This window comes from Glycine max, chromosome 20 (genome assembly GCF_000004515.6).
Source record: "Glycine max cultivar Williams 82 chromosome 20, Glycine_max_v4.0, whole genome shotgun sequence".
Taxonomy (NCBI): Eukaryota; Viridiplantae; Streptophyta; class Magnoliopsida; order Fabales; family Fabaceae; genus Glycine; species Glycine max.
This window is the reverse complement of record NC_038256.2, coordinates 29,700,524-29,723,788: the sequence shown is the minus strand read 5'-3', so window position 1 is coordinate 29,723,788 and position 23,265 is coordinate 29,700,524. Positions and strand designations below refer to the sequence as shown.

General features: G+C 43.8%; 1 pseudogene; it reads right to left on the bottom strand.

Annotated features, from left to right (window-relative positions):
- Positions 1–388: 388 nt before the first annotated feature.
- LOC100813822 (prohibitin-1, mitochondrial-like) lies at positions 389–20,398 on the bottom strand (annotated as a pseudogene).
- Between the last annotated feature and the right edge of the window lie 2,867 nt (positions 20,399–23,265).

Below are 23,265 nucleotides of genomic sequence, written 5' to 3'. Positions count from 1 at the left end.
AAGCAAATATAAAAAATCACATGTATTTGATACTAATGAAGCATTTGCATAAGATATTTATACTTCAAAGCCAAATATTAGATGTCTAACAGCTTCAAAATTCAGAAATAAATTAATTTAAAACACCAAATGGGAGGTGATGTAAATCTGCTTACATCATTTCAGATTAGGGGCATCTATCAGGTTCTAAAGCTACTAAGCTGATATTAAAATTGAGATAGATGTAAATCTATTTACATCATTTCATATTAGGGACAAATCTCAGTTGAGAATATTACTTAGTTAGCTAAAGTTTGGCCCAGTAACAATGATGTATGTAACAGAAGGACAAGATAATGTCCACACAAACAGACCATCAAAAAAGGAATTAAGAGACAAAGTAGAGAAACTAATGCAAAAAGTCCTGCAAATCAAGAGGAAAGACACAAAGATGCTCAAATCAATTTCATTTCCAAGAATACAATATGATTAAGGTCAGAATTCTTTTTTAGGGTTCTACGAATTTGATACCAAAACCATTTCTCTATGACTACATGCAAATCCTAGCAACATATCACGACTCCCAGATGTACTTTCAACTAGATGGGGTCGTGCACAGACATCATAGATAACCAGCCTCTTAAACCATGAAATTATGAAGTGAGTTCCTTCAGGATAGACCTGCACGTTAACCAACATATCAATTTTACTCCCAATACCAGAACAGAACTTAAACAATGTCTAGAAACTTATAAGTGATAACAAATTGACTGAGAAGGTAAATAGCTCTTATGAAAAACATCAAGCATAACACCTGTCGCAACCTACCCTTCGGCGGGAGGGCGACGCGTGACTCACGGGATGCGTGTTCCACGAAAGGAATACGCGCGGAGTCGCCACCAACGTTTATTTGAGGAAAACGTCGGAAAAACCGGAAAAGACGTGATCTACGAACTTTTAAGTGAAAGGTTCGGGAGTTGTATTTACGCACGGGGAAGGTATTAGCACCCCACACGTCCGTCCCAAGGGACGGCAGCCTTTAATCGAATGTGCAAACATGACCTTGATTTTTATGTTCCTTTTTTATGTCTTTACATCCCTTATACCCTTTTTATATTTTTTCTCTTTTTGTGGTCGACAAGGGTGTTTCCCTTTGCTCCTACGTATTTCTCAATTGCGATGAGGAAATAAGACCTACGTAGTTCTTTTTTATCAAGTGATTTCTTTTTTACTTAAGAGGTGATCATTTTAAGGCGTTGGACCTTGAAAATGATCCATTTTACTTAGTAAGAAATTGAAATGACAAACTTCAAAAAAACTATTTTTTATGGACGAGCTTGACTAGGCGAGTTGATTTTAGCCTTAGTTTCACTTTAGTTATTAGTCAATTCGATTAAGAATGAGAAATCCCAAAGAGAAAACGTCTGATTGATTTTCTACTTTATTTTACTAAAAGACGTTTTTTATTATTATATTATTATTTTACCTCTTTTTTTTATTTCCAACGTGGTTACGGCACGACCAAACGGTCGGAATTCATTTTAACCGAAGTTAACAGATAATACAATTCAAACGATCGGTGGAAATTTATTTTATTTTTAGGTTAAGCGAGAAATGACTTAAATAAAATGGCTTAAGCACGTCAAAAGGAGGTATAAAAAGTAAATGAAACGAGAATAAAAATACACGAAACACAATGTGGACCACCACGGGTACATAGAATGAATCGAAAAGTTTGGTTCGAGGTACTTACCCGTTGAAGATCGAAGAACGATGAAGAACGAATGAAGAACGTCGAAGAACGGTCGAAACCTTTGCGAAATTCTTCACGGAAACATTACGGAAACGTTTCGGAAGCGCCTCGGCTTAGATTTTCTTCACGGAAACAATTTTTCCAAGCAAATTCGAAAGAGAGAGAAGTGCCTAAGGGGCTGAACCCTTTTCTTCTTCACTTCCTCCCCTATTTATAGCAAAATAGGGGAGGTGGTTGCCGCCCAGCTCGCCCAGGCGAGCCAGGTTGCTTCCTCCAGATGCGGGTGACCGTAAAATCTCCACATGCAAATGACTTGTTGTTCCCGAGGGAACAAAAGGTGCAGAAGACGATGTCAGTCTCTACATGCTATTAAGCGTTCTGTCTTACAGATAGCAAAAGAATGTTTATACGGATAACCACTCGGGTATTTCCGCCCGTCAGCGTGACTCAAAAGTCAGTATGACAGATCTTGTGAATGCGGAAGATAATGTAAATCTCCGCGTGTCATTGGGCCCGCCGCCTCTACATGACAAAAGGGTGCAGAATGACCAAATTTTATCTCTACGCGCCATCGGACACGACTGTGTCTGAATGGCAAAGGGGTGCGGAATGACCAAATTTTGTCTCCGCATGTCATCGGGCCCGCCGCCTCTGGATGACAAAGGGTGCAGAATGACCAAATTTTGTCTCTGCGCGCCATCGGACACGACTGTGTTTGAATGGCAAAGGGGTGCGGAATGACCAAATTTTGTCTCTGCATGTCATCGGGCCCGCCGCCTCTGGATGACAAAGGGTGCAGAATGACCAAATTTTGTCTCTGCGCGCCATCGGACACGACTGTGTCTGAATGGCAAAGGGGTGCGGAATGACCAAATTTTGTCTCCGCATGTCATCGGGCCCGCCGCCTCTGGATGACAAAGGTGCAGAATGACCAAATTTTGTCTCTGCGTGCCATCGGACACGGCTGTGTCTGAATGGCAAAGGGGTGCGGAATGACCAAATTTTGTCTCCGCATGTCATCGGGCCCGCCGCCTCTGGATGACAAAGGGTGCAGAATGACCAAATTTTGTCTCTGCGCGCCATCGGACACGACTGTGTCTTAATGGCAAAGGGGTGCGGAATGACCAAATTTTGTCTCCGCATGTCACATGACCTCAGGGTCAGTATGACAGATCTTGTGGGGCGGCCGACAAAAGCAAGGCTCTTGCTCCTACGTATCCTCCAATGAGGAACTCAGACCTACGTAGTTCTAGATAACTTGTGAGACTTGAAAAAGTCTCCACCGGAAGATGCTGACATCTCCGGAAAAGGTGCAAATGACCACACTGGCCTTTGCTCATCAATCACACTTGGGGTCACTGAATGACGAGGTGCGGATAACCGTAAGATGTCTCTGCGAGCTACCAGCTCTTGGGTCATGACAGCAAAAGGTGGTGTGGTCGACAAAAGTGAGGCTCTTGCTCCTACGTATCCTCCAATGAGGAACTCAGACCTACGTAGTTCTGGATAACTTGTGAGACTTGAAAAAGTCTCGGTGTTATCTCCACTAAAATGCAAACATGCTTTAGTAAAGAGACAAATATTCCAACTGATTAGAGCAGCATATGCTTTTTTGAGTGACAAACAATGCGTTTACCAGGGAAGGAGAGTCTGCTGATGGAATCCCCCATAACCATAAATGAGATTTTGGATGTTAGCATTTCATTTCTAAATGACCATTTAGAGGAAACACTGGGTTCGACAAAAATAGAAGAAAATCACTCAAAGTGTATCAATCTCGCACAGGTAAGTGTTTTATCCTAATTCCGAACCATAGATATGTCATGACTTAACTTTGCAAATTATTTCCTATCAAACCAAAAATTACATGCGTGATCATGGATCAATAGGGCTTCCCTTGGAAACGGGTTCTTTTGGTGGGTTTTTCGGCTTTTGTGTGTTTTTGGCTTTTGATTTTTTGTTGGCTTTTCCTTTTCTGTTTTTGTTTAGTGCGGGGCGAAAAAGTCGCTAGCGCACAAGATTTTGGTTGGCAATTAAAGGGAGAAGACCATTTTAGGTCATGGTTTCCTTTCCTTCTTTTTGTTCATTTGGTGACAATTCTGTATTGTTCAGATATTGTCCGGTCTAAAGACCTCTCTGCACATTTCTTCTGGTTTCTTTGACCAGGAGCTTTTTTTTTTTTTTTTTACTTTCTCCCATTCTTTGGTTGGGAATTTTCTTTCTTTTCTTTTTTCTTTCTCCCACTCTTTGATTGGGAATTTCCTTGCTTCCTTTTTTCCTTTGATTGGAAATTTTCCTTCTCTTTTTCTTTGATTGGAAATTTCCCTTCTCTTCTTTTTTGCTTCCGAGGGTAAGGATTGACATTCTCACCCTGGGTCAAGGTTTATGGTGAGTCAGGATTTTGGCTCAAGACTTGTAGAATGGCTAGGCATGATACATGTCAGGTTTTGGTTTGGTTCAAGGATAAAAGGGATGCCCCACATTATTTCCATGACACAAATGCAAAAATGATGATTTGGAAATTTTATGCAAAACTGGTCATGCATGCATCTATGCGGACACTCAAATGTCAAATTTTTATGGTCATGTGATGCTAGGGCTCAGGATTCATTTCCTCTATTTTAAATCAACCCAATGTTTCCAAAATATGTTCTTTTATCAATTTGTGCATTCATCCGAGTCCATTTCGGGCGTCCGGGAAAATTTCACAGCATTCACCCTTCAGGTGTATACACATTTTTTTTCAAAAATTGGTTATGATCAATGAATTTTTTCAAAGAAAAGTTGGAAGTCATCTCTTTTCAAAAGCATGTCGGTTTTTCAGCTAGACAACTTATTTTTATTTTTCCCATTTTTTTTCTTACTTGCTTTCTTTTTCCTTATTTGCTCTCTTTTTCTTTATTTGCTCCTTTTTTTTATTTTCTTCTTTTCTATTTCTATTTTTATCATGATTTTTGTTTGTTTTACATATTTTTTTTTTGGACGATGTTCCTAAACGAAGAACTCTACACGGTTCCAGAATTTCAAACATCATTGATAGTAAATATATATAAACACTAACGCAACAATCCAAACAAAAATGTGTGCGCTGTACCAATGACAATCGAAACAACAAAAACAAACATTAGTCTCTCAAGTAAAAAAAATAACATAACATATAAAATGATAAAAGAAATACGAAAGAAAAACATGAATCTGGGGATCTCCCAGTCATGTATCTCCACTCCCTCCCAAGAAGTCAAGCAAATCGGCCATCTCCTCGTCCTCGTGGGCCTCTTCTCCATCGCCGGGAGCTTCTGGGGGTGCCTCTCCTGCTTGGGCCTCGGGCCAATCCCCGGGCCATGCGACTTCTGCCCTGAACTGGTCTGGAGTAGGGCATGAAAAAGAAACGAAGCCCTGGCTCTGCATGCTGAGGCTCATCTGGTACAGACAATCATGGGTCTGCACATGTGCCCGGTGGTTGGCTGCCTGCTGGCGAACCAAATGCCGTAAATATTGCTCCATGTCAAATGACCCAGCCTGGCCAGCCTGATGAGGTGGTGGTGGCGCGCCTGCGGCCTGTGGAGCATCACCTTGAGCCTGTCTCTGGGTACAGTATTTCTCAATAAAAGCCCGGGTGATGGACGGCCGAATTACCTTGGTAGGTGCAACGGGGACTCCGAATGACTGGCAGAGTCCTGTGATCAGCGAGGGAAATCCCAGGGCCCTGTTGGACTTATATGGGTCCAAAGGGTGCCTGGTAGGCGCCATACCTGCAAAAATATTGATGGCATCAGCGATCAACTGAGCCACATGGACGCTCATTCGCGTCAGGATGGCGTACACCAGCTGACACTTCGGTAGGGGGAGGTCGGAATTATGGTCGTTGGGCAGGATGTTGCTGAGGAGCAACGTCATCCATATCTGGGTCAGGGTGGTCATGTTGGTGCGCATGATTCGCACTCGCCTCCCTGCAGCAGTCCGGGCAAAATCTTGCCCCGGTATACATAGCAGCTAGGCGATGACCTCCTCATCGAACCCATCAGACCGGTTCCTCCTCTGGCCATACTCGCATTCCTGGCCCTCTTCCAACACCAACGGATATCCCAGGAGCTGGCCGATAGCGTCGGCATCAAACGGGATCCACTGACCCCTTACCCAGGACCTCATGTCGCGCACGCCCTCCTCTGTTGGCCAAGCATTGGCATAAAACTCAAGGACTATTTTTGGATCGAACTTGGCCATGGGAGTAACCAGTGATGTCCACCGCCGATGCCCTATCTCCTCCTGGAAATCCGTATACTCGTCGTCTCTGAGCTGGACACGTCGTTCCCGGAGAAACGACCATCCCTTGATGGCCTCGAAGCGCTGCTGATGTACAACGCTCCTAAAGCGGTGACTGTCATACTCAGGAGCGGAACTAGTCCCTTCGGCCGCCTTATCCTTCCTGGACCTCTTTGAGGCAAGCTTCCTCGGGGCCATTTCCTGCGAAGGCAAACATTTGGAAAGTTAGTTTTACCAAGGAATGCTACTCTTAAAACAAAAATGGCATACAACCTCCTCCAATAAATACAAACATCAATGTAAATTTAGAGCAAGCTTATGCGCATACTTCTTTACGAACGTTCACTTGTACAAGACATTCTTATAACTAAGAAAAATGCACCCATGTACAATCAAGGCACCTTCGTTACCTAGATTATTTATATGTACTTCCAAGGTGTATTTGTTACCTACATCTCATGCACTTCCTTGGCTAAATTTATATACATGCGTACTCAATGCATTTGGGGTACCAAAAATTGCACAGGTGTACATTCCGGTATTTCTAATACTTATGCATGTACAAACTTTGTGATGAATCTTGGCCATCTACACAAGAAGGTGATACATTTCATGCTTTACTCAAGTGTTTTTGCTACCTAAAGCCGCATGCAAATTCAAGTATATTTTCTTTTGCTGACTAAAATTGTATTCAAATTAAAAGGTATTCTTGTAAGGTATTTTCTTTACATAACATGCAACATATTTATATTTTTTTGTGAGACATTTTGACTACCAAAAATTACATGTACATACATCCAAGTATTTTGCTACCACAACCAAAGTGTAAATTGCCAAAGGTATTTTGCTACCTATTCTAAACCTACACGTTTATGATGAGCAAAATTCCTAAACATCTAGGCGTAGGGAAATTATTGTAGCGTGGCCCATAGCTGATTGCTGGCCAAAAAGGGTAACTTTACCCAACATGCACCTCCTCTTGTGTTCTTTTTGTATAAAATTTTAGTTCCTAGGCCTAGGATATATGTGGGGCAATTATTCTAGCCTTTTTCGGGAATGAATGCATGTCCCAAAAAATAGAAAATATGCGCAAACCAAAATGCCCCATGGGTTGTTTCCTTACAAAAGTCACGCACTAATGCCATTGAGGCATTTCACCGAACACTTGGTGGGCGCGCGTTTTGGTATCAATAGCAAGAGAACAGGGACAATGTGGCATGTCCCATTGCTTCAAAATGCTTTATAGGCCTAGGGCCATTCCATACAAACCCCCAATTCAACCTAATCAAGCAAGAAAACAAACCAAAATTGCCCCACATATTTGAGCACATTCCCACAATTTAGAGCACCAAAAGGAGATCAAAATACACCAATGAAAAGCTAGAAAGCTTAGGGATGGAATACTTACTTTGTTGGTGATGAACAAAAGCGCAAAACAGAATCAAAAAATGCGAAAAATGATGACCCTAGGGCTGCAAATTCGTCACTTCTGTGGCTATGGCTTTTGAAAGGGGGGAAAAGAGGTTTTTGAATGCAAAAACGTCCACCCTTTCGTCATTCTTATAATTTGGTGCAGGGGTGGCTCGCCCAGGCGAGCTAACCTGCATTTTTTTTTTTTTGAGGGGAACATTAACCATGTCCCCTCCTTTCTCATGGATTAGCGTCTTGCCTAACTTGAACTTACTTAAGTTAGAATTAGGTGTTGATTACTTATTTTTAAGACAAACAAATAAAAAAAGAAAACTGCGAATACAAAGGATACGGGGCTGCCTTGCAGCAACGTTCTCTGCTTGTCTAGCGCAGAGAGAGGGCAACGATCAGTCGATCGTGACCCTATCCCCACTTGCATCCATTCCTAAGTACCTGCAAGTAATAAACAACCAGGTATGGCCAATCTTGACCGCGTCGTTGTCTTACCTTGATTGGTTTCTGCTTTCCATGTTTTGTCCTCACCCCAGAAGGTAGCTCAAGACGATCCTGCCCCTGTTTTACCACAACAATATGCATGCGTATGCGTATGCATGAATGTTTTCAAATGCAATAAATTTTAGTGAAAGTTGGTTTAGGTCCAATTTTAATTAAGCGCTTGGGGCATCCTATGAACTGAGCGGAAGGGCTCAGGTGATCACAAATCAACGCAAGGTCCGAAACCAACGTGAGGACTAAGGCCTTGAATCCACGTTCATTTCTTTGAAAAGATTGTAACAAGAGATACAACAGATGGGAAATCCCTGGGGGAAATCCAGAAAACCATAAAGATAAAGAACATGCAGCGACATCTTTAATTGCCCCAGATTCTAAGCATAATATCGCTTGACGACATCAGAATTCACGGGTGAAGGTAGCTCTTCGCCATCCATGTTGGTAAGCACCAGGGCTCCTCCGGAAAAAGTCCTCTTCACAACAAAAGGCCATTCGTAGTTCGGGGCCCATTTCCCTCGATTGTCCTTGACAGCATGGGACATTTTCTTTAGCACAAGGTCTCCCTCATAGAACTTGCGCAAGCGTACTTTCTTGTCGAATGCACTCTTCATTCTTTGCTGGTACACGCGCCCATGACTCATGGCCGTTAAGCGCTTACCCTCGATGAGGTTGAGCTGGTCATAGCGCGTTTGAGCCCACTCTGATTCCTTTAATCCGGATTCTGCCAAGATCCTTAATGACGGGACTTCTACCTCAAACGGTAACACAGCCTCCATCCCATATACCAATGAGAACGGCGTTGCCCCAGTTGACGTTCGCACTGAAGTTCGGTAACCGTGTAATGCGAATGGGAGCATTTCGTGCCAATCCTTGTATGACACCGTCATCTTTTGGATAATCTTTTTGATATTTTTGTTGGCCGCTTCCACGGCTCCATTCATCTTTGGCCGGTAGGGTGTGGAATTGTGATGCTGGATTTTAAACTCCTCGCACATTTCCCCCATCATCTTGTTATTCAGGTTGGTGTCGTTGTCTGTGATAATCTTCCTTGGCAAACCATATCGGCAGATGATCTCTTTCTTAATGAACCTGACCACCACACCCCTCGTGAGGTTGGTATAGGAAGCTGCCTCGACCCACTTGGTGAAATAATCTATTGCTACGAGGATGAAGCGATGACCATTCGAGGCCTTGGGCTCAATGGCCCCGATGACATCTATTCCCCACATGGAGAAAGGCCAAGGGGCGGACATGACATTCAGAGGATGTGGTGGGGCATTGACATTATCTGCGAACGCTTGACATTTGTGGCATTTCCTCACATGGACACAACAATCACTTTCCATGGTAAGCCAGTAATAACCTGCTCTTAGGATCTTCCGGGCCATAGCATGCCCGTTGGCGTGCGTTCCAAACGAGCCCTCATGGACTTCCTCGATCATGTGATTTGCCTCCCTGGCATCCACACACCGCAGGAGTGTCATGTCGTGATTTCTCTTATACAGTATACTTCCACTCATGAAGAAACCGGCCGCCAACCTTCTCAATGTCCTTTTATCATTGTCGGCAATCTCTGGTGGGTATTCTTTGCTTACGACATATCGCTTGATGTCGAAATACCAAGGCTTACCGTCCCGTTCCTCTTCTACTTGGCAACAATGCGCGGGTTTGCCACGACACCAAAATTCAATGTAAGGTAGATCCCCGTGCGGCGTTAGCTGGAACATAGACGCCAAAGTAGCAAGTGCATCCGCCATTTGATTTTCCTCGCGGGGAACATGATGGAAGGAGATCTCATCAAAGGTCTTAGCCAATTCCTTGATATAGGCTTTGTAGGGTATCAGCTTGGGATCTCTAGTTTCCCATTCCCCTCTCAGCTGATGGATTACCAACGCTGAGTCGCCGTACACCTTGAGTAGTTTGACATTGGAGTCAATCACTGCCTGGACGGCTAGGGCACATGCTTCATATTCGACCATGTTGTTGGTGCAGGCAAATCCTAGCCTGGCTATGAAAGGTACACATTGATTGTCCGGAGAGACCAATACTGCCCCAACGCCATGCCCTAGAATGTTTGACGCTCCGTCAAACCATACGATCCATTTGTCCCGATCTTCGTCCAATTTTTCCTCAAACAAGGCCATGATGTCCTCATCCGGGAATTCAGGATGCATGGGCTGATAGTCGTTAAGAGGCTGTTGAGCCAAATAATCTGCTAAGGTGCTTCCTTTTATCGCCTTTTGGGTGACGTAGACTATATCAAACTCGGATAGCAGGACTTGCCACCGGGCGATTCGTCCCGTGAGAGCTGGCTTTTCAAAGATGTACTTAACCGGGTCCATCTTGGATATCAACCAGGTAGTATGGCTCAGCATGTACTGCCTTAGGCGATGGGATGCCCATACTAAAGCACAACACGTTCTTTCGAGCAAGGAGTAATTCATCTCACAGGTCGTGAACTTCTTACTTAGGTAGTAAACAGCACGCTCTTTTTTCCCGGATTCGTCATGTTGCCCCAGCATACACCCCATTGACTCGTCCAAGATTGTCATGTACAAAATGAGAGGCCTTCCAGGTACTGGTGGCATAAGCACGGGAGGATTCATAAGGCACTTCTTGATCCTTCCAAAAGCTTCTTGGCAATCCTCATTCCAGCGATTAGTTTGGTTTTTGCGTAAGAGCTTGAACAATGGCTCACAAATGGCGGTGAGCTGCGATATGAATCTGGCAATATAATTCAAGCGTCCCAGGAAACCTCGGACTTGCCTCTCTGTACGGGGTTCTGGCATCTCAAGGATAGCCTTCACCTTTTCGGGGTCTACCTCTATCCCTTTCTGGCTTACAATGAAACCAAGTAATTTCCCTGATTTGACCCCAAAGGTACACTTAGCGGGGTTCAACCTTAATTGATATTTCTTAAGCCTTTCGAACAACTTCCGTAGGTTGACAAGGTGTTCTTCCTCGGATTTAGATTTAGCAATTATGTCGTCCACGTAGACCTCGATCTCTTGATGCATCATATCATGGAACAAAGCTACCATGGCCCGCTGATAAGTTGCCCCGACATTCTTGAGTCCAAAGGAGATCACCTTGTAACAGAACGTCCCCCACAGGGTGACGAAAGTAGTCTTTTCCATATCCTCGGGCGCCATCTTTATCTGATTGTAACCGGAGAAACCGTCCATGAAGGAAAATAAAGCGAAATTGGCCGTGTTATCCATGAGGATATCGATGTGTGGCAAAGGAAAATTGTCCTTGGGACTGGCCCGATTTAGGTCCCGATAATCCACACACATTCGTACTTTCCCATCTTTCTTAGGGACCGGTACAATGTTGGCAACCCATTCTGGATACCGAGCGACGGCCAGAAAACCAGCGTCAAATTGCTTCTTCACTTCTTCTTTTATCTTTAAGGATGTTTCGGGCTTCATCCTTCTCAGTTTCTGCTTTACCGGGGAACACTCGGGATTTATAGGTAATCGGTGCTGTACAATGTCAGAACTCAAACCGGGCATATCTTGGTATGACCAAGCAAAGATGTCTTGGTAGTCCCTTAGCAGGATTATTAATTCTTCACGGATAGGTGCGGTAATACCTGTACCTATCTTTACTTCCCTTTTTCCACTGCCAATTCCCAAGTCTACTAGTTCTGTTTCTTCTTGATGAGGCCCCATTTCTTGGTCCTCATGGGCGACCATTCTTTCTAATTCTGGGGGAAGTCCCACATCCTCGTTCCCTTCATCTTCCGTTTGACTCGTTTCTTGCTCGAAGTTGATAAGTGGGTCCCAGGTATTAGTACCTTCGGGGGACTCGTCATCAGATCTGCCGTTTCAGAAATAAAGAAGTAAACATGCAAATGAATGAGAATGGGTAGAGACATAGGAACAGATGAAGAAAGATCCTTGTATTATAAATTCAAAAACAAAAGACACAAAGCCTTAACAAAAGGAAAAACTCTAAAGCCTAGGCCCAACTATAGAGCTTTTAAAACCGTAAAGGTTTACATTATGCTCGTTGCGTAAATGCCGGGGTGTTCCTCCACTCGCCAATTTCCCAGCTGGAAATCAGGAGGGCATGGTCGTACCAAATCCAATGTACTCGGAACATCATCTTCGTATATCGCGACCACTTGACCTTCGTCTCCCAAACCTGCGCTTATAAAGCTTCTGCTTATGTGGCAGGGCGGGCTTCCTTCACTTTCTTGTCTCAACTGCGAGCTTTGGCCACTGCTTTTCCTTCCCGCGGTGCTTCTCTTCATATCCGCCTGAGTGGGCTTATAGCCTAAACCATACTTCCCACGATTTCCTTTGGCATTTATCAGGCTAGTTATGCCGCCGTTGTCTTTGCCTAAACCCATTCCGGGTTCGTAACCGTTCCCCAACATAACTCGGGCCATCATTACTGCTGCATCAGACAGGCAAGCTTGCCCAGAGAAGGAGTCCACGGAGGAAATGCTGACCACCTCAAAAGACTGGAAAGCGGTTTCTAACGATTCTTCTGCGGCTTCCACATAAGGCAAAGAGGATGGGCAGTTCACCAAGATGTCTTCCTCTCCTGACACGATGACCAAATGCCCCTCCACTACGAATTTCAACTTTTGGTTGAGTGTAGAGGGCACAACTCCCACTGAGTGGATCCACGGGCGCCCCAACAGACAGTTGTAGGGGGGTTTAATATCCATTATTTGGAAGGTGACTTGACAGGTGTGAGGGCCTATTTGTACTGGGAGATCGATCTCTCCCCTAACCTCTCGGCGAGTGCCGTCGAAGGCACGAACCACCATTGAACTCGGCTTTAAGTGGGAAGCATTGAATGGTAATTTCTCCAAAGTGCTCTTAGGCATCACGTTTAAACTGGAACCATTATCGATGAGCACTTTGGCTACGATATGGTCCATACACTTGACTGATACGTGCAAAGCTTTATTATGCCCTCTCCCCTCGGCGGGGATTTCTTCTTCGGCGAAGGCGAGATAGTTGTTGGCAGTGATATTGTTGACCAGCCCTCCAAAACCTTCTACCGAGATATCTTGGGCCACATGGGCCTCGTTCAGAACTTTTACTAGCAGAGCCCGATGAGGCTCGGAGCTCATAAGTAACTCCAACAGCGAGACCCTGGCCGGGGTTTTGTTGAGCTGTTCGATAACCTTGAATTCGCTCTGCTGAATTATACGGAGGAACTCGCTGGCTTCCTCTAGCGACACCTCCTTTTTACCATCCTTTTTCTCCGGGAGGCCTTTTGCCGGAATATCTTTATTCGAAGCGTGGGGTGCTTCGCCATCTTGTTCCTCCACCACTTTTCCTTTTCCCTTGACGTTTGCGGGTTGGACTGGTAGGTTCGGAGGCGCTAACACACGACCGCTGCGGGTCATACCACTCGTTCCCGTGATATTTGTTACCTTAGCCGACAACGAGCTGACGTCGGTGGCTTCTTCTTCCTTCTCCCTCGAAGGTGTATATCTCCATGGGACTGCGTGGCTATTTTGGTACGGGAAAGGAACAGGTTTGGCTACTAAGGGGTGTCCGGGCTTTTGCGAAGCTGCGCTTTTAGTGAAGTATATGACCAAGGGTTTGGGCTTCGCAACATTGCTCCCATCCGTGGACTGCATGCATATATGCTGCTCTTCTTTTCCTTCACTGCCAACTTCCAGTCGACCTTGATCTATCATCCGCTGTAACAATTCCTCTACTCCCAAACACGTTTCCATGTCATGCAGCTCGCCGGAATGCAGCAAACAGGAATCCTCCTTACACCCACTATGGGGAATCACACCTCCCTTTTGTAGGGCCTCAAAGATAAACCTCCTAGGGGTTGCCACATCCCTTAAAGGTTTAGACTTGTGCGGCCTATCGGACTCAACGGCGTTAACCGCTCCCCCTCCATGATTGGCGAGCGGGTTGGTTCTTACATTGGGACAATCCTCTTGGAAGGTCAGCCACCCAGCATCCATCAAATGTTGGACCTTGTACTTAAGGGCCAAGCATTTTTCAACGGAATGCCCCGGGACACCCCCATGGTATTTGCAAGTTGCATTAGGGTCATACCACTTTGGGAAAGGGGGTTGGAGGACCCTTCCGGGAGTTACCACGGCCAAATGATTGGCTCTGAGGGATGGCAAGAGGTCTTCGTACGTCATTGGGAGTGGGGTGAATTCTTGAAATGGCCTCGGAGGGAAGTTCCTTGTCGTGTTGGAATTACCGGCCGGGCGAGTCATGTTCGGAGTTGGAACTTGGGGAGCTTCCCTCTGGGTGGGTGCCTTAGGCTGCGCGGGTGTTGAACTAGAGGCGTTCTCGGTATGAGCCGAGAAGCTCGGGTGATGTTGCGCGTACTGATGGGTACCATGAGGTGTTTGCGGGGGTTTGACCCACGCGGGTGTTGAAGAGACGGCATGGGCATCTCCTTCCTTCCTTTTTTCCCCTGTTGCCCCGATTCTTTTGGCATTCGCACTCGTGGAGGAAACGTAATCGAACTTTCCTCTTTTCAACCCTACCTCGATCCTTTCCCCGGCGAACACTAGGTCCGCGAAGCTGGACGACATATAACCTACTAGCTTCTCATAGTAGAACACTGGCAGAGTGTCTACCATCATGGTGATCATCTCTCTCTCAACCATGGGAGGAGCTACTTGTGCCGCCAAATCTCTCCACCGCTGCGCGTATTCTTTAAAGGTTTCGCCCTCTTTCTTGAACATATTCTGCAATTGAGTGCGGTCGGGAGCCATATCGGAATTGTACTGATATTGCCTTAGGAAGGCATTAATCAGATCCTTCCAAGTACGGATACGGGAAGCTTCCAAATTAGTGTACCACACTACCGCGGCTCCGGCCAAGCTATCTTGAAAGAAGTGTATTAAAAGCTTCTCATTCTTAGAGTGTGCGTCCATCTTGCGACAGTACATCTTGAGATGGTTTTTGGGACAAGTCGTCCCTTTATACTTGTCGAAGTCCGGCACTTTGAACTTCGAGGGAATAACAACATCGGGTACTAAGCAAAGATCCGTCATGTCTGCGAATGGATAGTCCCCAAATCCTTCCACGGCTCTCAATCTTTCCTCGAGGAGATCAAGCTTCCTCTTTTCTTCGGTTGCCGGGGGCGGTCCTTCCGTGGACAAAACTATTGGTTGTGTCGCGATGTTGGGTTGAGGCAACGTGCTGGGTGCTGGCCCTTCGGGGATCGGGGGATAGAACTTGACATCCCTTCGAGCATAGTCTTGAGGGTCTTTGTGGGCCTCGTCGGGCTGTTGAGGAGGTTCTCTTTTAAGGACGGGAGAAGCAATATGGACCGCATCGTCTTGCAAGACGGGTGGTGAGTAGTTGGGCGGCAATCCATAAGGGTAAGCCGCTCGGTTGTATCCCAGGTGAGGGCTGCCATCGTGCCCTAGTGTGTCCCTTCCCCGTCCTACTATGTTTGAGGGAGAATGGTGCGCAGTTGCCAAGAGAGTTGGGTCTGCTTCGGCAGCCGAACTGATAGCGGCAGCGGTGGCCACATTCTTTTCCATGAGCTGCCTCATCCCTAACATGGCTTCCATCATGGAAGCCATTTGTTCTTTCAGAGCCGACATGTCGGCTTTCATCTGTTCCTGTGTCTCCTCTTGATCACCCATCGTTCTAGATTTGGATCTGGTGCGATAGGGATGCCTTGTGGCGCGTTTAGTTATGGTGTTTTTCCCTAAAAAAACCAAACGTGAGGAGTAGGTAAAGAAAGAAAAATGCATGGTAGAGATGAAATGCAGGAGTGATTTGATTCGCACAAGCTTTTTGGAGTAGAAACATGGGACCAACTCATTTTATTTCAAAAAGAAAGTCGTATCTAGTCAAGGTCTGAGAGACCTATACAAATTTCCTAACGATTTCTAATTATGTGGGCCATTAAGTCTATCATATGCTGACAATAGCCGAGAAGCCCATGAATTTCTTCGGGGGCGAAGTAGGTATCCGCCATCGCCTTGGCCTTGGCTAACAATCGGGGAAGTTCTTGACTCCCGTTCAAGGTAAGAGCAAACCGATCCATCCACATGGTTTCCTCTTGGTGTAAAGAGTCAATCACCCTTCCTCTAGCCTCTTTTTCCGCGTATACTTGGGCATACTCGTCCGCGACCCTATGCCCGTGGGCCGTGGCTAGACCTAACTCTTCTTGGTACTTGGCGATGATAGCTAGCATGTTGGTCTCCGTCTCGCATAAACGCTGAGACAAGCTCCTTTTGGACCTTGAACAGGCAACTAACTCCTCTTTCAAGACCATGCTATGTGCTCGCGACTGGTCCCTCTCTTCCCTTTGCAGCTTGAGTTCACTATTGCTACCCCACAGAGCTCCGCGAAATTTATTCCGGTCATACTCTTCCTTGCGAGCCCTCTTGGTCTCTTGTTCAAGGGCTCTCGCGGTAGTTGCATTCTCTTCCCGTAATCCGGCACATTCCTTCCGGATGTGTGTAGCGGCCAACTTGAACTTCTCCTTGGCAAGTCTCGCCTTTCCTAACTCACTTTTGAGAGCTTGGACTTCTTCGTCCTCCTCCGGTGCCTCAAAACTCTCTTCGCTGACGACTTTTAACTTGGCGAGCCAATCTAAACCTCGTATATGAACTTTCAGCCATTCATGGTAGCCACCAATGATGCCATTACGAATGCCTCTAAGTTCTTGATCTTTCCTTAACGGGGTTTCCCATGCCTTATGGATTCTTTGTATAGTCTTGGAATTTTGTGCGCCAAAATCCCTCACAAGGAAAGGAGACATGCCTTCTTCTGTTGGTGCTCCCCTCATGGGGTACCCTAGTTGTCTTATAGCGAGCGCGGGATTGTAGTTAATACAACCCCTCGTTCCTATCAGCGGAATGTTTGGGTATCCTCCACATGAGAAAAGGACTCCTTCCTTTCCTTCCTTCCACCAGGGGAACCAATTGATTGTTCTACCTCCTATCCCGGCCAAAAGCTGGTCCCAATCTATTCTCCTCTTTTCAGTACACGAGCGATGGCTCAGGAGCGGACATGGATGCCTTGTGTCTTGCTGGAACAAGTGCGAAACCAACCAAACACAGAGGGCGGGCAAGCAACAGATGATCCGTGCGCTACTCTTTTCGCACCTTCGGTCAAATGTGTCAAATAAATCTGCCAAGACAACTACCACCGGACTTTCCTTGCTATGGTGGTATGCAAGGAAAGCGTCGATTGCTGCTAGGTCCACCAAACCATCCACGTTTGGAAAGAGGACGACCCCAAAAATTAGCAACGCTAACACATCCATAAACGGGACCCAATCCCCTTGACTTGCCATATCCTTCGCCTTATCTTCTAGGTACTTCCGTGGTAGGCCCGCTATGCCGTTTCGAGTCTGTTTTATGCGGTCCAAACCTCTTGTTGAATCCTTGACCACAGTTGCAATTCTGCTCAAAGAGGGGAGACACCCGGAGGAAAGGTATGGTTTTCTTCCCCTGAGAGGACATCCTAGAATTTCCTCAAATTCTTCAATGGTTGGTACCAATTGGAAGTCTCCGAACGTGAAGCATCTCAAAGGCTGGTCGTAGTATTGGGTGAGTGATGCAATAGCTTCTATGGATACCTCTGCTGTGGTCAACTCTAAGATCTTTCCGTAAGTCTTGCGGAAGGCTTGCATTTGGAGAGGTTCCATCAACCGCCCTAATTCCTTGATGCTGGTGGTATCTAGGCTTTTAACCTTGACTTGGTAAAACTTCTTGCCGGTTTGATTTGTTCCCATACTTACTAAGGTGAGACAAAAAGCCGGTGCAAATCAAAACTCCGATATCTCATGGGTGAAATGGATGAATGCATGAAGGAATGCATATGACACAGATGCAATCTAGGAATGCGGGGGTCCGAGGAATTTGTCCCCTTCTTAGATACAACGTCTGGGGGTAGCAAAGTGCCCCAACGTACGTTTTTAAGAAGGCGACACGGACCCTCCGTTGGTTTGTTTACAGAAGGGATCAAGACAGAACCCATATGGGATGCTTATGCAAAAGACACAATGCGGGAATGTACATAGTATGACAATATTCACTGAACATGAGCACAAGGATATATGATACTTATGCATGGCAGTGTGAAAAATGGCACGCAGCGTGTTTGCTCCGTGCCCCTATTTAAGGGACCTATAAGGGAGAGAACTAACTAGGCATTTAGCGATAACCCCCCAAGGTAGTCATATCTCTCTTGACGGTTTCTAGAGGTATTATCCTCTTCGAAGAACATATTGCAGCAGTAGGGACTACTAGCAACAATAAGTTTTCAAAGAGAAAAGCTCTAGATGAGGGTTCACTGTAATCAAGCAAGTCGGAGACCTAGCATGATCACAGATCCACCTCCACTCCCTATGTTCCCATGAACCCGGGTATAGGGCCCTTTTCACTCACAGTGTGTGCAAATAGTGTTGGTGTTTGTGTGCATCAAATGAATAAATATTTACTTCATGCATACATTTTAAAACGCACCAAAAGCAACAAAGAGTTTATATACACAAGAACATAATGAAGGAAAACAAACAAAGGGGTGAGTCACGGTAAAACTTTGCACAAGATTAAATGGCCTAACTCTCTAAAAACAGTCCCCAGTGGAGTCGCCAACTGTCGCAACCTACCCTTCGGCGGGAGGGCGACGCGTGACTCGCGGGATGCGTGTTCCACAAAAGGAATACGTGCGGAGTCGCCACCAACGTTTATTTGAGGAAAACGTCGGAAAAACCGGAAAAGACGTGATCTACGAACTTTTAAGTGAAAGGTTCGGGAGTTGTATTTACGCACGGGGAAGGTATTAGCACCCCACACGTCCGTCCCAAGGGACGGCAGCCTTTAATCGAATGTGCAAACATGACCTTGATTTTTATGTTCCTTTTTTATGTCTTTACATCCCTTATACCCTTTTTATATTTTTTCTCTTTTTGTGGTCGACAAGGGTGTTTCCCTTTGCTCCTACGTATTCCTCAATTGCGATGAGGAAATCAGACCTATGTAGTTCTTTTTTATCAAGTGATTTCTTTTTTACTTAAGAGGTGATCATTTTAAGGCGTTGGACCTTGAAAATGATCCATTTTACTTGGTAAGAAATTGAAATGACAAACTTCAAAAAAACTATTTTTTATGGACGAGCTTGACTAGACGAGTTGATTTTAGCCTTAGTTTCACTTTAGTTATTAGTCAATTCGATTAAGAATGAGAAATCCCAAAGAGAAAACGTCCGATTGATTTTCTACTTTATTTTACTAAAAGACGTTTTTTTCATTATTATATTATTATTTTACCTCTTTTTTTTATTTCCAACGTGGTTACGGCACGACCGAACGGTCGGAATTCATTTTAACCGAAGTTAACGGATAATACAATTCAAACGATCGGTGAAAATTTATTTTATTTTTAGGTTAAGCGAGAAATGACTTAAATAAAATGGCTTAAGCACGTCAAAAGGGGGTATAAAAAGTAAATGAAACGAGAATAAAAATACACGAAACACAATGTGGACCACCACGGGTACATAGAATGAATCGAAAAGCTTGGTTCGAGGTACTTACCCGTTGAAGATCGAAGAACGATAAAGAACGAATGAAGAACGTCGAAGAACGGTCGAAACCTTTGCGAAATTCTTCACGGAAACGTTACGGAAACGTTTCGAAAGCGCCTCGGCTTAGATTTTCTTCACGGAAACAATTTTTTCAAGCAAATTCGAAAGAGAGAGAAGTGCCTAAGGGGCTGAACTCTTTTCTTCTTCACTTCCTCCCCTATTTATAGCAAAATAGGGGAGGTGGTTGCCGCCCAGCTCGCCCAGGCGAGCCAGGTTGCTTCCTCCAGAAGCAACAGCCTTCTGGAGGAACCTTCTAGAAGGCCCAAGTGGGCCAGACTGTTATTTACATCCCCATTTTTACTAAGTACACCCCCTGCCCTTTTTTTGGTGATTCTTTTTTCGTAAAGTTACGGAAACTTACGAATTTCGTAACGATACTTGTTTTCTTTCCGTAATGTTACGGAACCTTGCGGGTTACATAATCATCCCCTTTTTGACTTACGGAATGTTACAGAACCCCACTATTTATGCAACGATGCTTCCATTTGATTTCCGGGGTGTCACGGAACCTTACGGATTGTGCATCAATATTTTCTTTTGTTTTCCGGAATGTCCCGGAATTTCACAAATTGCCTAATGATGGGTGTCAAGCACCTTACAAGGACCAAACAAAGGTCGCCTGTCATCAAGCAAAGGTCCCCAGACGAAATTAGGGTATGACAACACCACAATCATAACCAAAGCACTGCAGTGCAGTAAATAGCAAAACATTTTCAATTTTTTTTCTTCATATAATAACCTTGTCTTTGACACCAACTAGACGGTTGAAAACAATGGCTCAGTGACCTCCTTCAACATTGTAGAGATTGTTAGCAGCTGCATACAAACCAATTCCACCAACAATCCCAAGCTTCAGCAGCACAGAGATCCCCGCGCCACCTAGAACATTCGGAACCTTCATGTTCTTCATATTCATCTTTTTACCTAATTGAAGAGAAATGTTGCAAATGCTAGTAACGTTAAGTAATTGAACGCAAAGATGTGATATGAAATCAATGAAGTTAAACGAGAAAGGAATGAAAAATGTTCATCGAGGGAAGAACATTAATCAAATTTTCAGAAAATTCTCAACAAATTGGACAAAAATAAAATCGAAAATCAAGTTGAACGAGAAAGGACGTGAGCTAGTTAGCATTTAAATTTTCCCGGGAAAGAGACAGAAAATCCCTCTTGATTTTTAGCGACCTCGCATCCTTCCTCTGCGCCATCAAAAGGAAATCCTTAATCTCGTGGATCTGCTTAGGCTGTTTTGTGTTGTAAACATACACATTTTCTCAAACACATGGTGCCCTCACTCCTTCATCACTTCGCTCTATAGCTTAAATAACCCAACAAGTTTCTCTTCAAACCTCAACCATGGACCTCAAGATACTCCTCGTGAAGGTCAAAACCGCCATATCAAATAGCATCGACTCGATTCCGCCGAAGCTCCTGAAGAAGAAACCTTTTTTCAATGCGAAGCAGAATGTCGGCGTTCTGGCATTTGAGATCGACGGTGTGATGTCGAAGCTCCTCCACCTCTGTTACTCACTCTCCGACGCCACCATCGTGCGCGTCCAAAACGACACGGTGAACCTCAAGGGTGTGTGGAAGATCATCTCCAACGACGAGTCATTCCTCCTTAGACTCGATTGCACCGAGTCCCTCCGAGTCGTGGCCAACTCGGTGACGCGGCTCAACACACGCTGTGAGGACCCCGCCCTGCACTCCTTCCACTGGGCCTTCCTCGAGTTCGCGGACTCAGGCCGCGACCTGAACCCTCTCTGGCCCAATGGAAATGTCGAGACTGCATCATGGTTTTGCCGGTTGGTACCGTCCGTCGCTGCCGTCATCGGGTGGAAGTGGTAGTGGCTGGCGCGACTGCTCCATTTTGGAAACCCTAGAGAGGAGTTGAAGAGGGAGAGGGGGAGACTGAGACTCAGAGAGCGAAAATGATTGAGGAGTGGAAGAGGAGGAGTCACAGATTAAATATTAATTAAAAACAATGAAAAGTCTTCTAAGACGGTTTTTAAAAAACCATCTTAGAATGACAACCTTCTAATGCGGTTTTTATAGAACCGTCTTCTTTAAAAATCCCTTATTTACAAAATTGTCACCGCCTTATATATTAAGACGATTCTTTATTAACCAATGTTGTTTCGCTGTCGTAAAAAATACATTTTATAATATTATCAAGACATAGATTTTTTCAATACACTCTTTCATATCTAATACTTTTGAAATTGATACGTAAATAACATAGTATATAATCTTTTTTAATATAGTCAAACTTAGTCATGAGTAAAAAATAAGCACCACTAGGCACCTAGCCAAAGTTAGCCAACCGCTAAATACAGACCAATCACCCAATCACACTTAATCTCAAATCAAAATTAAGTGTCGAACACCTAGAGTTTGATATCATTTTAGTTTAAATTTAACCCTACTCTCAAAACTAACTCACATAACAAAGATTATCCCTACTTTTATATTACTCTATCCTAACTTTATCTTTCGCCAAAGATGTTTTGATTTTTCTGAATATATAATTTGGCAAGTTTAATGTCACGTACAGCTCTATCAACTATTACGTACCAAAAGACAAATTTTACGGCTTCAGTGGCTACTTGTCTTAAAAAAGATGCCAAGAGCCCACAAGGACCTCATCATTTAAACCTGTTTTTTTTTTTTTTTTTTTTTAAATTATATTGTTTTCAAAATATGCTTTTATTAAAAAAAGCACAATTCGTTATTTTTCTTTACTCACCATTCATTTTATATTTTATTATTATATTTTTATTAATTACAAAAGTTGTAAGTATATTTTTTATTATAAATATATATTTAATTTTTCTTTCACCTTATTTTTAATCTCTCTTAATTCCCTATAAAATTATTTATTGCATTTATTATTATTTTTATTTATTTCTTTGTATCTATTTTGTATTTCTTTTCCAAGTTTATTGTTTTCCAAAAAAAAATATTATCTGAAAATTGCTCCTTAAACTTTTTACGAGACATAAGATCTCATAGCATAATTTGGTAAGCATAGCGTGTCATGTCAAGTTCGCCATCTACTCCGTACTTAAGAGACACTAAAATCATTCAACTTCTACTACCGTACTTTCATTGCCTTCACTTCTATGATCTATCAATAAAATTATCATAGCTTAGACTTCTCATGCACATCAATCAATCAATTCATCTATCTGTCATACGATTTTCTTTCTTTGATGGCATGTCGTATGATTTTGGACTTTAGCATTTCCATATTTGACTTTAGCATTTCCATATTTTTTATGATGTCAGCATTTCGATATTTAGGTTATTAAGGGCATGTTTGATTTTCACTTAAAAGCCCTCTAAAGTATGTCTTTTTTTTCCTTGAATCGATTATGACATGTTTTCTCCTAAATCACTAGATCAAAAATTCATTCCCTTCGCGGTATTAGTCTGTCGTTAATTTAAAGATATTTTGTATACGATAAGATTAATCATGAACTTTTATGTTAAATAAATCACTTTTTCGTATATAAATATAATAAAATCTTACATTAGTGTTAACTCTATGGGTTAGTCCTCTAAAGCATTAGTGTTAACTCTATGGGTTACTTCTCTAAAGTATGTTTAAAAGTAGAATTTAAAAGCAAAATAAAAATCTTATTTAGTTTTCAATTGGATCTGAATGTAAATTAAGTTTTCTTATCGTGAAAATCAATTTAAAATGTTTGCAAAATGGTTTTAAAAATAAAATTCATTCAAACTTAAAATATGCAAACTTTAATCAAAATAAACACACACTTC